We start from the raw sequence: 6095 nt of genomic DNA, 5'->3' as shown, positions 1-6095 counted from the left end.
CACAATTTTGTGCACCAGCACTTATATGAATCGACGCGGTTGCGTCGGTCACGCGGACGCATGACTCGTTCGGTGCTACTGGCGCGAGGGCAACCTCGCGCTTGCACAACTCTCTGTTCGAAACTCATTTTTGCCAAATTCCAGGGTGACGCGTTCGCGTGGTGAACGCGATCGCGTGGGTGGCCAATATTGGAATACGACGCGGACGCATAGGGCACGCGTTCGCGTGGTAAGGCTTGTGCGTCTAGCGCCAGTCCAGCCCTACTCCAGCACAACTTTCGGCCATGCACCCTTTCTTACGTCGATTTTCATGTCACGCGTCCGTGTGGGTGACGCGGATGCGTGTGGACGCGTCAGCAACGCGGTTGCGTGGATCAATCTGTGCCTAAGGCACGCCTCCAGCCATGCTCTCTCGTGACTTTCTGTTCGATTTATTTTTCTTTCTTACTCACCTGCTACGGGACGCGTCGGCGACGCTGTCGCGTCGCGTGCCCCTTTTTTTTTTGCAATATGCAAATGAAGATGTAAACTATAGGCACTAGTACTGAGAAGAGTTATTGAGAAAGGAAATAAAGAAATAAAAGAAAGAAACGATCATACCACGGTAGGTTGTCTTCCACCCAGCACTTTGCTTTAACGTCCTTAAGTTGGACGCTCCACTAGCTCAGTCTTCTGCTGTGGTTGGATCCTCCAAGAGGAAGACTTCTAACTCCTTGTTTTTTGTCGCCTTCTCACTATGATATAGCTTTAAGCGATGTCCATTAACTTTGATGAATTCATAGCTCGAAGGATGACTTAGGTGCAAAACTCCGTATGGCTCGGCCTTCTCTTCTCTATATGGATTTTCCCATCTTGATCTCAACTTGCCTGGCATGAGCCTCAGTTTAGAGTTGTAAAGGAGGACAAAGTCTCCAGGTTGGAACTCTCTCCTCTTGATGTGCTTATCATGCACAACCTTCATCTTTTCCTTGTACAGCCTTGAGTTCTCATAAGCTTCTAGGCGCAGGCTCTCTAATTCTTGCAGTTGCAACTACCATATTGCACTCCTTTACTGCCCAAAAGGCTTTGTGCTCTACCTCAACCGGGAGGTGACAGGCTTTTCCATAAACTAAGCGGAAGGGACTCATCCCAATGGGTGTCTTGTATGCCGTTCTGTATGCCCAGAGTGCATCTTGTAGCCTGGTGCTCCAGTCTCTTCTATGAGGTTTGACTATCTTCTGTAATATACTCTTTATCTCTCTGTTAGACACCTTAGCTTGCCCATTAGTCTGGGGATGGTAGGCTGTTGCCACTTTATGAACTATCCCATGCTTCTTCAATAATCCTGTTAGTCTCCTGTTACAGAAATGGGTGCTTTGATCGCTCACGATTGCTCGTGGTGATCCAAAGCGACAAATAATATGGGTTCTAACAAAGGAAACAACATTGTTAGCATCATCAATGCGGGTAGAAATTGCTTCCACCCATTTAGAAACGTAATCTACAGCTAACAATATATAAAAATAACCATTAGAATGTGGAAATGGACCCATGAAGTCAATGCCCCAAACATCAAAAATTTCACAGAAAAGCATAGTCTGTTGAGGCATCTCATCCTTCTTGGATATATTACCAAACCTTTGGCATGGGAAACAAGATTTACAAAATTCAGCAGCATCTTTAAAAAGAGTAGGCCACCAGAATCCACAGTCTAAAATTTTTCTAGCTGTTCTTTGAGGGCCAAAATGTCCTCCACTCTCAGATGAGTGGCATGCCTCTAAAATGGACTGGAATTCTGATTGAGGCACACACCGTCTAATTACCTGGTCAGCGCCACATCTCCATAAATATGGGTCATCCCATATATAATATTTGGACTTGCTTTTCAGCTTGTCTCGTTGATGCTTAGTAAAGTTTGGAGGAAAAGTGCGGCTAACTAGATAATTAGCTACAGGCGCATACCAAGGGACTACTTCAGATACTGCTTGTAAGTTGTCGAATGGGAAATTATCATTTATAGGAGTGGAGGTATCCTTAATGTGCTTAAGGTGACTCAAGTGGTCCACCACTAGATTCTGGTTACCACTCCTGTCCTTAATTTCTAAATCAAATTCTTGTAGTAGTAGTATCCAACGTATAAGCCTTGGTTTGGACTCCTTTTTAGCTAATAAATACTTTAGAGCTGCGTGGTCTGAGTACACTACTACTTTAGCACCAAGTAAATAGGCTCGGAATTTATCCAGAGTAAAAACAATAGCAAGAAGCTCTTTCTCGGTAGTAGTGTAATTAGACTAAGCAGTGTTTAAAGTCTTAGATGCATAAGCAATTACAAAAGGATCCTTACCTTCACGCTGAGCCAGCGCTACTCCTACTGCATGGTTGAAAGCATCGCACATGATTTCAAATGGCTGGCTCCAGTCTGGTCCTCTCACAATTGGAGCTTGAGTCAGGGCGGTCTTCAGCTTATCAAACGCTTGTTTGTAATCCTCACTGAACTCGAACTCAATATCTTTCTGCAGTAGTCTGGATAAGGGTAGTGCTACCTTACTAAAGTCCTTAATGAATCTCCGATAAAAACCTGCATGGCCAAGGAATGAACGGACTTTCCTCACAGAGGAGGGGTAAGGTAAACTAGAAATAAAATCCACCTTTGCTGGATCTACAGAAATGTCAGTATTAGACACAACATGTCCTAGTACAATCCCCTGTTTTACCATAAAGTGACATTTTTCAAAATTTAATACAAGGTTTGTACTGACACATCTATCTAATACTCTAGATAAACTATCCAAGCAAAGGCTAAATGAATCACTATAAACGCTAAAATCATCCATAAAAACCTCCATACAGTTCTCAATAAGGTCAGAGAAAAGACTCATCATGCACCTTTGGAAAGTAGCTGGTGAATTGCACAAGCCCAAGGGCATTCTCTTATAAGCATAAGTGCCAAAAAGACACGTAAAAGTAGTCTTTTCCTGATCTTCAGGAGCTATATGGATTTGAAAATAGCCTGTATAACCATCTAAAAAGCAATAATGGGATTTACCTGACAGGCGATGAAGCATCTGATCAATGAATGGCAAGGGGTAATGATCCTTGCGAGTGGCTTGGTTGAGACGCCTATAGTCAATGCAAATTCTCTATGAATTCTGTACTCTAGTTGTCAGAAGCTCTCCATGCTCATTTCTTACTATTATGATTCCAGACTTCTTAGACACCACTTGTACTGGACTGACCCATTCGCTATCTGAGATGGGGTAAATGATATCTGCTTCAAGTAGCCTGGTCACTTCTTTCTTGACGACTTCTAAGATGGTGGGATTCAGTCTTCTCTGAGGTTGATGGACGGACTTTTTTCCCTCTTCTAGGAATATTCTTTGCTCACAAACTTGAGGGCTGATGCCTACTATATCCGCCGGGCTCCATCCAATTGCTTTCTTGTGTTTTCTCAGCACACTGAGTAGCTGTTCTTCTTGTTGAGAAGTGAGTTCCCTTGCAATGATAACTGGAAACCTCTGCTTGTCCTCAAAGTAAGCATACTTGAGGTGTGGAGGGAGGGGCTTTAATTCCAATTTATGCTCATGGCCAGGCTCTGGATCATCCGGAGCTGGTGATAATGGCAAAGTGCCCTCATTGTCCTCTGAAAGAGTCCCCACACTTGGACCTTGTCCTGTGTACTTCTCTTCTAATTCCTCTTGGTGAACTTCAGCCACAGTTTCATCTATGATGTCACACTGGGAGATAGAATGATCATCCGGAGGGTGCTCTAAAGCTCCATTTAAACTGAATTTCACTATTCTGCCATCTATTTCAAAAGAATAAGTTCTAGAAAATGCATCCAACTTGAACTTTGAAGTCTTCAGGAATGGTCTTCCAAGCAGGATTGATGATGGCCTTCCTGAGTCATTAGGGGGCATTTCCAGGATATAGAAGTCAATGGGAAATGTGAGCCCCTTAATGCTCACTAATACATCTTTAGCAATTCCAACCACTGTAATAATGCTTTTATCTGCTAACATAAAACGAGTTGCCGACCTTTTTAAGGGAGGAAGCCTCAAAGTATCATATATAGACAAAGGCATTATACTAACACATGCTCCTAAATCACACATGCAGTCAGAAAATATCACACCTCCAATAGTACAGTTAACCATACATGGACCAGGTATTCCTCCCATTAAAGCAGATATAGAACTACCTAAAGGAATAGTTTCTAATTCATTAATTTTGTCTTTATGTATACATAAATCTTTTAGAAACTTTGCGTATTTAGGTACCTTCTGAATAACATAAAAAAGGGGAACAGTTACCTCAACCTTTTTGAATATTTCTACCATTTTGGGATCAAGTTCCATCTGCTTCCTGGCCTTCCTTGCAATTTGTAGAAATGGAATAGGAAGGGCATTTACTGCAGCATCTGCATCCTTTGGTGCTTCTTTCTGTGGTTGAGCTTCTTCCTCTTCAACCATGTCTTGTATGTCCTCTTCCTCTTCAGCATCCTCTACTTCTACCACCTCTTCAGCTGAGGTGTGTTCTGATGGGATTGGCTCCTCTTGATTCCTAACTTGCAGTGTGGTTCTAGACCTTAGGGTGATGGCATTGATGCCACCCTTTGGATTGGGTAAGGCTTGAGAAGGAATTCCACTGGAGCTTGCATGTTGAGTGTTTGAGGTATTGGATGATCCCAGCATAAAGATGAGAGCTTGTATAGCGGATGTTAGACTATTAAGTGAACTTTCCATGTTCCTTTGTCCTTGCGCAATGGATTGAAACGCCTCGTCACTCGGAGAGGAATTAGATTGAGTGATCTGCGGAACTTGTTGTTGGTTGTGCTGTGCTCCTTGGGATTGCCTCAGGTGAGGTGCTTGGTGCATGAAATTGTGATCCTTAACAACGGTGCCAAAAACTTGGTGCTCGGAACGTAATTCACACACTTTGTCACAACTTCGCACAACTAACCAGCAAGTGCACTGGATCGTCCAAGTAATAAACCTTACGTGAGTAAGGGTCGATCCCACGGAGATTGTCGGCTGGAAGCAAGCTATGGTCACCTTGTAAATCTCAGTCAGGCATATTCAAATGGTTATATAGTTTTAATAATTAAAAGATAAATAAAACATAAAATAAAGATAGAGATACTTATGTAATTCATTGGTGAGAATTTCAGATAAGCGTATAGAGATGCTTTCGTTCCTTCTGAACCTCTGCTTTCCTATTGCTTTCATCCAATCCTTCATACTCCTTTCTATGGCAAGCTTTGTTTAGGGGCATCACCATTGTCAATGGCTACTTCCCATCCTCTCAGTGAAAATGGTCCAAGATGCGCTGTCACCACACAGCTATTCATCTGTCGGTTCTCGATCATACTGGAATAGGATTCAGTAATCCTTTTGCATCTGTCACTGCGCCCAGCACTCGCGAGTTTGAAGCTCGTCACGGCCATCCCTTCCCGGATCCTACTCGGAATACCACAGACAAGGTTTAGACTTTTCGGACCTCAAGAATGGCTGCCAATAGTTCTAGCCTATACCACAAAGACTCTGATCTCACGATCAGAAGGCTAAGAGATACACATTCAAGCTTGTTTGCATGTAGAACGGAAGTGTTTGTCAGGCACGTGTTCATAAGTGAGAATGATGATGAGCGTCACATAATCATCACATTCATCATATTCATGTGTGCGAATGAATATCTTAGAGAAGAAATAGGCTTGAATTGAATACAAAAACAGTAGTACTTTGCATTAATTCATGAGGAACAGCAGAGCTCCAGACCTTAATCTACGGTGTGCAGAAACTCTACCGTTGAAAATACATAAGAACAAGGTCCAGGCATGGCCGAATGGCCAGCCCCCATAAAGGTCTAAGATAGCATAAAACTAATCAAAAGAACTCCCTTAACATGATAGTAAAAAGTTCTATTTATACTAAAATAGTTACTAGGGTTACAGAAATCAGTAAATGATGCAGAAATTCACTTCCGGGCCCACATGGTGTGTGCTTGGGCTGAGCATTGAAGCTTTCACGTGTAGAGGTCTTTCTTGGAGTTAAACGCCAATTTGTAACCTGTTTCTGGCGTTTAACTCTGCTTTGCAACCTGTTTCTGGCGTTTAACTC

This window comes from Arachis hypogaea, chromosome 16 (genome assembly GCF_003086295.3).
Source record: "Arachis hypogaea cultivar Tifrunner chromosome 16, arahy.Tifrunner.gnm2.J5K5, whole genome shotgun sequence".
NCBI classification, from domain to species: domain Eukaryota; kingdom Viridiplantae; phylum Streptophyta; class Magnoliopsida; order Fabales; family Fabaceae; genus Arachis; species Arachis hypogaea.
The sequence above is the reverse complement of the archived record's forward strand: the minus strand, read 5'-3'. Positions refer to the sequence as shown.